Source organism: Culex quinquefasciatus, chromosome 1, assembly GCF_015732765.1.
Source record: "Culex quinquefasciatus strain JHB chromosome 1, VPISU_Cqui_1.0_pri_paternal, whole genome shotgun sequence".
NCBI classification, from domain to species: domain Eukaryota; kingdom Metazoa; phylum Arthropoda; class Insecta; order Diptera; family Culicidae; genus Culex; species Culex quinquefasciatus.
In genome coordinates this window covers 111,912,904-111,921,015 of record NC_051861.1, presented here as the reverse complement: position 1 = coordinate 111,921,015, position 8,112 = coordinate 111,912,904, and the positions used below count along the sequence as shown (strand labels likewise).

General features: G+C 27.0%; 1 long non-coding RNA gene across 1 annotated transcript; it reads left to right on the top strand.

Annotated features, from left to right (window-relative positions):
- Positions 1 to 2,190: 2,190 nt before the first annotated feature.
- LOC119765659 lies at positions 2,191 to 3,360 on the top strand. The gene is made up of 2 exons (XR_005276885.1): positions 2,191 to 2,610; positions 2,674 to 3,360. It is a non-coding gene; the product is annotated as an uncharacterized LOC119765659 (long non-coding RNA).
- Positions 3,361 to 8,112: the final 4,752 nt, after the last annotated feature.

Below are 8,112 nucleotides of genomic sequence, written 5' to 3'. Positions count from 1 at the left end.
AACACCCAAAAGACAAAACGCAAGCAAATGACAAGCGCGTTCCCACCCTCCATCAAGGTTCGCTCTTTTAAGGAGCTCCGATAATAGACTCGGCTTTTTCTCTCTCTTGAAAAGGGGGGAAAATCCTCTTCCAGCGCACAGAAAAAAGGTCGAACTGGTTTAATTGACTTGTTACAACTGTCGTAACGACAAATGCGCGAAAATCTTTCTCCTCTTTTCCGGCAAAAGGTAAGGGGGTATCGAATTAAAATAACAAGACGAAAGCAATAAAATCTGAAACTGCACGAAGGGCAGAGGATAATAATGACATTTTCCCTGGATTCGTTTTTTGCTGCCGCTGGCAGCGCCATCTCCAGCGCATTTTCCAAACTAGTCGTGCGAAGGGAAAAACTGCAGATTAGCGAAATAAATTTTAAACTCAACGAGGAGGAAAGAGGAGGGCGAAAAAGCAGTTTTTATGCCCCAGCTCCGGAATTCGGGCAAAAGATTCGGCCCGGATGGAAGCAGTGTAAAAACCGGAAGAAGATAAATATTTAAATTGTTTTAAAAATGAAAGGCACGTTGTCTCCGGGATTTGGTGACTTTTTTTGCGTGCGCGTTCGAGTTTGAGTTTGGAAGAGATTTGTGTGTTGAACAAAGGAGGCGGGGATTTTCTGTTGTAGAGGTTGTGATTTGCCTGTAGTTGGATTCAGTCTTTTTAATGGTAAAAGAGTACTATCCAAAACAATTATTTAAAGAAATTTACAAAAATAGATCTAGACTTGATGGACTTTGACATAAGGTGTGAGAGGGATACACTAAATGTTTACATTTGTTTATAGGACCTGATAAAAAAAAGTCGAAAGATCATCTTCTATAGTATATGTCACTACTTTCAATTAAGCGTGTATGATTGACAGATGAACAATGTTGCCCGTTTGAAATTTTTATTGTTATTCAATGCAAATTTTATTTCAAGTTTTGCAATTTTCATACAAAAATGGTACGTAAATACACAAAAAACTGTAATTTTTGAAGGAATTTTCTGGTCTTTGGAAAAGTTGTAGATATTGAGGAGGACTATTCCGAAAAAATAAGTACGCGTATTTATTTTCTGCGGATATGTTATTTAACTTTTTTTTACATATACTCATAATTTGACTTAATCTGTTTTTTTTAAAGTGATTTTTTAAATGTTTTAGAGGACCAAAAGCCGCAACTTTTGAGCCAAAGAGAAGTATGGTCAAAAAATTTGCTGCCGAGTTTAGAATTTTTGAAAAAAAATCACCTCATTTTTTATGTAAATTTGAATTTTTAATCGAAAAGTACTTTACAGATTTTTTGATAAAGTGTCCTGTTTTCAAGATAGCCACCAAAAGTTTGATTTCAGTGATATATTTGCAGTTTTTCGATTTTTAAAAATAATGACAATGAGTAACCACTTCTAATTTTGTTTAATTTCAAAAAATTAGCTATAAAATTGTCTAAGAGGCTTTGAAGATTAGAACATTTTCATTGATTTGAATGCTGTGTGAGGCTTTATCTCAGAAACTTAAAAGCCCGATTTGCTCAGTTTCAGAGAAAAATTGTAGGAATTTTTTTAGATCTTCAAACATATTTTTTTCCGGAGTACTTTTCTTGCAAGTAATTTTAAAAGAAGTCGAAAATGTATGCCTAAAGGTAAAAATAATTTCCTTTTTTCAATTCAATTAGAGTTTATTAGTAAATAATCAATTTACAATTTCGTGTTTCTTATAGAGAATCTATTGCAAAGCTAAAAGACACATGTTGCCACCTATGAACAAATAGCGTAAACCTATGATTTTTTGAAAAAATGGGTTTTTTCCTTCATATTCAACATTTTTGCAAAACTTATGCCGGATTCAGCAATTTGGTGTACAACTTTCCAATATTTGTTTGAATTTTTTTCTGTAAATTTAAAAAAAGATAGTAATTTGGACTATTTGGCAAGAAAGTTTGTCAAAAATCAATAAAAATTGTTGAATATACGTTAACAAAGCTGTTATCAACTACCCACTCTAACTTTAGGGGGGGCTGCGGGCGATTATCGGGCATCGCCAGGGCCAGTTAAGACGCTTTAGTATGGACACAATCCTTAAAAAATTGTATATTTGTTTTGCACACACATACCAACATATTTGTTCTTTGCCGCTCTCACGCACACAATCCCCTTTCGTAACGCGACCAGCAGCTGTCAAAAATTTGCAACTTCACGTGTTTAGTCGTCATCACCAGTTCCAACAAAGAAAGCTCGCGGACGTGTTCCGGAGTTCCCCCGGCCGCGTTTCCCCGGTTTCCCCGATCCAGAAGTCGCCCAACGTTGAAAGAAGCTGCGTCCGCGCGGTTTGAAGCACGTCCGCAATGCGAGAACCGGCGCCGAAGACTTCCCCAGTGAGATGCAAATCGGTTCTCCAGGAGTGTCCGGAATGGAGCAGGAATCGGAGACTGAAGGAGGCCACGGCTGGAGAGTTCAATTTCGTTCCCGGGGGAAGCGGGTTACGCCGGCGAAGAAGACGTCGCTGACGTTTGCCATTTTCCGCACCGGTTGACCGGATTGGGGTGGAGAAGATATGGTGGAGAACCAATGTGAAGCGGCCGTCTGAGGCGATGGTGAGTAAAAGATTTATAGAAGTTGAACCTTAGATTACTGACTGTTTATTTTACTTATTTCAGCAAAACGTTAACCTCGACCCGCTGCCACCCGTCTCCCACCTCCAACCCGGTCGGAGAACATCACGGCTTCTCCGACGACAATGACCGCATCGAGGAACCCAGAAACGTGAAACGTGTCATCATTCCGCCCTCACTACCGCGACCGCATCCCCAAGTCCAGCCCAACAAAGTGAATCCCTCATCGAGCGTGTCATGCAGCAGTGTCCCCTCAATCCGACGGCCCAGACCATACCCAGCCGCTCAACGTGACGATTGGGTTCTTCTCTCTGGGGTCGTCCTCGCCGTGGCGAGTTTAAAACGAAAACGTCCTGTCGCGAACGTTCTCTTTTCCCGATTGAACCGCCTGCTGCCATGGTATGGGAGCGACGTCGTCGTTCGGGACCAAAATGTGCGGCCAAAGACGCCGGTTGTGGAGTAGCCGGTTTCGCTGGCCAAGCGATTGTCACCGCACGCAGTGATCGTTCGGGTACCTGGAGTTAAGGCCGATGCCATGTTCCGGGGAATTCGACAGCGACAACCTTTAAGTACGATCCTGCGGTGCTGAAGTCCTAGCACAATCCTTCATCAGCACCAGATGTTGCAGAGATTCAGCACAGCGGGGTTCAGTGTGTGATGGTGGTGTGTGGTTCCCGTTCACTAACTGGGCCATCGATTACCCCAAATCAAGTCATCGATAGACAAAAAAAATAGAAGTGAAAAAACACAAATTTATTTATACAAGCAAAATAAAGCAACTATACACAATTATAAAAATCAAAAAAATAAAAAAACACAAAGATAAAACACAAACAACATAAAATCTTAAGCCACCAAAAAAAGATAAAAATACACAACCACAATGCAAAACACACAAAAAAATATAAGAACACATCTTTTAATAGCAAGCAAATACTCAAACCGGCTAAAACAAAAAAAATACAAAAGATTAAGTATATTATTAATGATATTAAAATAAAAGAATGTAAAAATAATAATAAAGTAAAATCCAAGAATACATAACAACGATCATAAAAAACAACAAAATGACAAAAAAAAACTTAAAAAAAAACAAGACTACAGAATCTCAAAATAAATATACGAATTTTAACAAATTTTTAAATATTTTCACTAAATTTAAACTAAATTAAATTAAATTTAACTGAATTGAATTGAACTGAATAAATTTAATAAAATAAAACTAAATTTCACTGAAATTAACTAAAATTAACCAAATAAAACTAAATTTTATTCATTTTAACTAAACTTTAACAAAATTTCACAAATTTAAACTAAATGTATCTAAATTTAACTAAATATATTTATCCAAATTTAAATAATAGTTTCAAATTATAATCAAACTAAACAATAATAAATTTAAAAAAAAATAAATAAAACTGAAATGAAATTAATTTAACTTAATTAACGAAATTTAACGGAATTTAACTAAATTGAACTAAATTTAGCTTAATTAAACTAAATTGAACTAAACATAGCAAAATTTTACTAAAGTTTACTTAATAAAAAAATTAAAAAAATTTAGTTAAATTTTGTTCAATTTTGTTAATTTAAATGAAATTAAGTTTAATTCCATTTAGTTTCGTTAATTTAGTAAAATTAAGTTCTTTTTAAGATAATTTAATTTTGTTAAATTTATTTAATTTTTTTTAATTTAGTTTGATTTAAATTTGAAATTTTTAGTTTAATTATCAACATCATCAACATTACGTAAAAAATAGTGTAATTTTGTTAAATGTAGCTAAATTTAATTGAAATCAATTAAATTTGGTAAAATTCAGTTAAATTAAGTTCAATTAAGTTAAATTTTGTTCAATTAAATTAAATTTAGTTATATTGAATTAAATTTAGTAAAATTGAGTTTAATTTAATATTATTTCATGAATTATATTTAATTTAGCATACTTTATTTAGATTTGGTAGAATTTGGTTTAATTTAAACATAAATAAAAAAATTGACAAAATTTTATTGAATTCAACTAAATTTGATTAAATTTACCTAAATTTCAACAAATTTAGCTAATTTTCTCTAAATGTATCTAAATTTAATTAAACAATTCAAATTAAAATTAATCCTAATAATAATAAATGATAAACTATAAATAAATGATCCTAATAATAATAAATGATAAACTATAATAAATGAAGCTTAATTAAACTATTTTTTTCCTATTTTAACTAAATTTAACAAAAAATAACGGAATTCAACTAAATTTTACTAGATATAACTGAATTGAACTTTGAACTCAATTTAACAAAATTTAGCAAAATTTCGCTATGTTTTACTTAATTCAGCCTCATTCAACAAAATTTTATTAAATTTAACCTACTTGAAATATATATAACTTAACTAAACCAAAATCATTTAATAATTTTTAACTAATTCAATTTAACTAAATTTAGCCAAATTTACCTAATTTTAACTAAATGTATCATTATTTATAAAAATATTTTAATTTTATTCGAACTGAAATTTAATAAATTTGACTTAATTGAATTAAAATAAATTTGACTGAATTGAACCAAATTTTTAAAAAAAAATTTTTTTAATAAATTAACAAAACTAAATTTTGGTTATTTTTACTATATCTATCTGAATTACCCAAATTCAACAAAATTTAACTTAATTTAAATAATTTTTACTAAATGTAACTAAATTTAACTTTAAAAAAATCAAATCAATTCATCAAATTGTTAATAAATTAATCTAAATTTGTCCTAATTTAACTGAATTTAATTATTTAACTAAATTTATTTCATTAAACTAAATTTATTTTAAACTGAACAAAATCTTGTAACCTAATTTAACTAACTTAAAAATGTAAGTTAATTTCTTTAACTTTTGCAATTTTGAGTGATTATTACTGTGATTAACGAAAATTAATAATCTTGAACTAATTTAGGCAATCATTTTAATTTATTTTACTTAAATTAAACTAAATTTTAATAAATTTACCAAGAAATTACAAAAAAAAAAAACAAACTAATTTTGATAAGTTCAAATCAAATTAACTAAATTTTAATTAATTTAACTAAATCTGAATGAATTTAACTTAATTTAAAAATCAATTTAATTAAACTTAAATCAGTTAAGCGAATTTTAAATAATTTTTCATCAATTAAATTAATTTATATTCAATCGAACTATTCTTTAAAAATTTTACTAAAATTTTATCAATTAAATTGATTATTACAAAATTTAACTAAATTATATTCAATTTTACTAAATTAATCAATTAAACTAAATTGAAATGAAATCAAATCAACTAAATTCAAATCAATTACAAAAATTTAAAAAATCAAACATTATTTTACCAAATAATTTTTTTAAATTCAACTTTATTTTACAAAATTATAAATTATGTAAAATTAAGATTAAGCAAGGAAAATTACGCCAATTGTGCAAAATTAAGCAATATTGAGTAAGATTATGTTATATTAAGTAAAATTTAAGTAAATTAAGTTAAATTTAGTTTAATTCAGTGTAATTTAGTTAAAACTAGGTAAATTAAGTACATTTACGTTAATTTAAGTTTAATTAACTTAAATTGAATTGAAAAAAGTTTATGTAAGTAAAATTTAGTTAAATTTAGCTAAATTCTTTAAATTTAGTTTAAATTTGCTTAATTGAGTTGAATTGAAATATATCAAGGAAAATTTAAGTAGAAACAAGTATAAAACGTTTAATTAAGTAAAATTTTGTAAAAAATTAACAAAATTAAGTTAAACTAGGTTCATGTAGTTAAATTTAGTAAACTAATGCTAAATTCAGCTAAATATGTGAAATTTATTTAAATTTAGAAAAAACAAATAGCTGAGATCTACTAAATTTAGTTCAATTTAATCAAAAATGGTTACATTTTGTAAAATGTTTCTGAATTTAGTAAAATTTTGTAAAATCTGTAAAACTAAGTTAAATTTCGTTATGTTAAGTAAAATCATGTAAAATTTAGTGAAATTGAGTTATGTTTAGTTAAACTTTTTGAAATTTAGCTCAATTAAGTAGTATTTAGTTGAATTTGGCTAAATTTAGTTAAATTAAGTAAAATCATGCTGAATTTAGTAAAATTAAGCTGATTTAAGTTAAATAAAGTAAAATTAAGTTGAATAAAGTTGAATTTCGCTAAATTTATCTTAATATAGTAAAATTAGGTAAAATTATGTTCTTCTAATGTAGTCCAATTGATTAAAATTAACAACATTTAACCTAATTTTACTTAGTTTTACTATATTTAGATAAATTTAGCCAAATGTAACTTCATTCAACTTAATTTTACTAAATGCAACCTAATTCCACTTATTTTACATAATTTAACTAAATTTAGCCAAATTCAACAAAATTTAACTCAATTTAACTAAACTTTACTTTATTTCACTAAATTTATCTTTATTTCACTGATTTCAACTTAATTTCACTAAATTAAACTTAACTTTACTTAATATTACTTAATTAAACTAAATGTAACTTAATTTTAGAATTCTGCTTTTTCATTTTTATAAATATATCTTAATTTTACCTAGTTAAACGAACTTTTACAAAATTGAACCTTGTTTAAATTAATGTTGTAAAACTTCACTTATTTTTACTTAATTAAACTTATTTTACTTGTATTTACTTAATTAGCCTATTTGTTCTTAATTTATTTAAATTTAACTCAATTAAACAAATTTAATTTAATTGAGCTTAATTTAAGTAAATTTAAATTAATTTAACTTATTTCAACTTAATTTATGTTAATTAAATTCAATTTGACGTAATTTAACTTAGTTTACCTAAATTTTACTAAATTTAGCAACATTTTACATAATTTAACTTAATTCAACTTCATTAAACTTTATTTCACTAAATTTTCTCTTAATTCTACTTAATCTATCTAAATATATCTTAATGTTACTTAATTTAACTAAATTTCTGTATATTTAACTATACTTAGCAAACCCTATTTAATTTAATTTAATCAAATTTAACTTAGTTTATCTTAATTTAGCTTAGTTTAACTGAATTTAACTAAATTTTACCGAATCCTACTTAATTGAACTGAATTTAGCAACAATTAACATTCAACATTCAAGAAATTTTACTAAATTTATTTAAATTTATCTTACTTTAACTGAATTCCACTGATTAAATATGATTAACTATATTTAACTAAGTTTTATAAAATTAAACTTTATTCAACTTAATTTAGACAAATTAAACAATTTTTCTTAGTTTTACTTACTTTAACTAAAATTAGTTTACTTTAACTGAACTTATCTAAATTTAAATAAATAAATAAATAAATTTAACTCAATTCAATCAAATTTACCTTTATCAAATTTAACGAAATGTTATCAAATTTAATTAACTTCAACTTCGTTTAAAAAAAGTCAAATATAGTTAAATTTGGTTTAATTTTGTTTAGTTATTGAAGTATTAAGCAAAAATAAACTGATTTTAAGCGA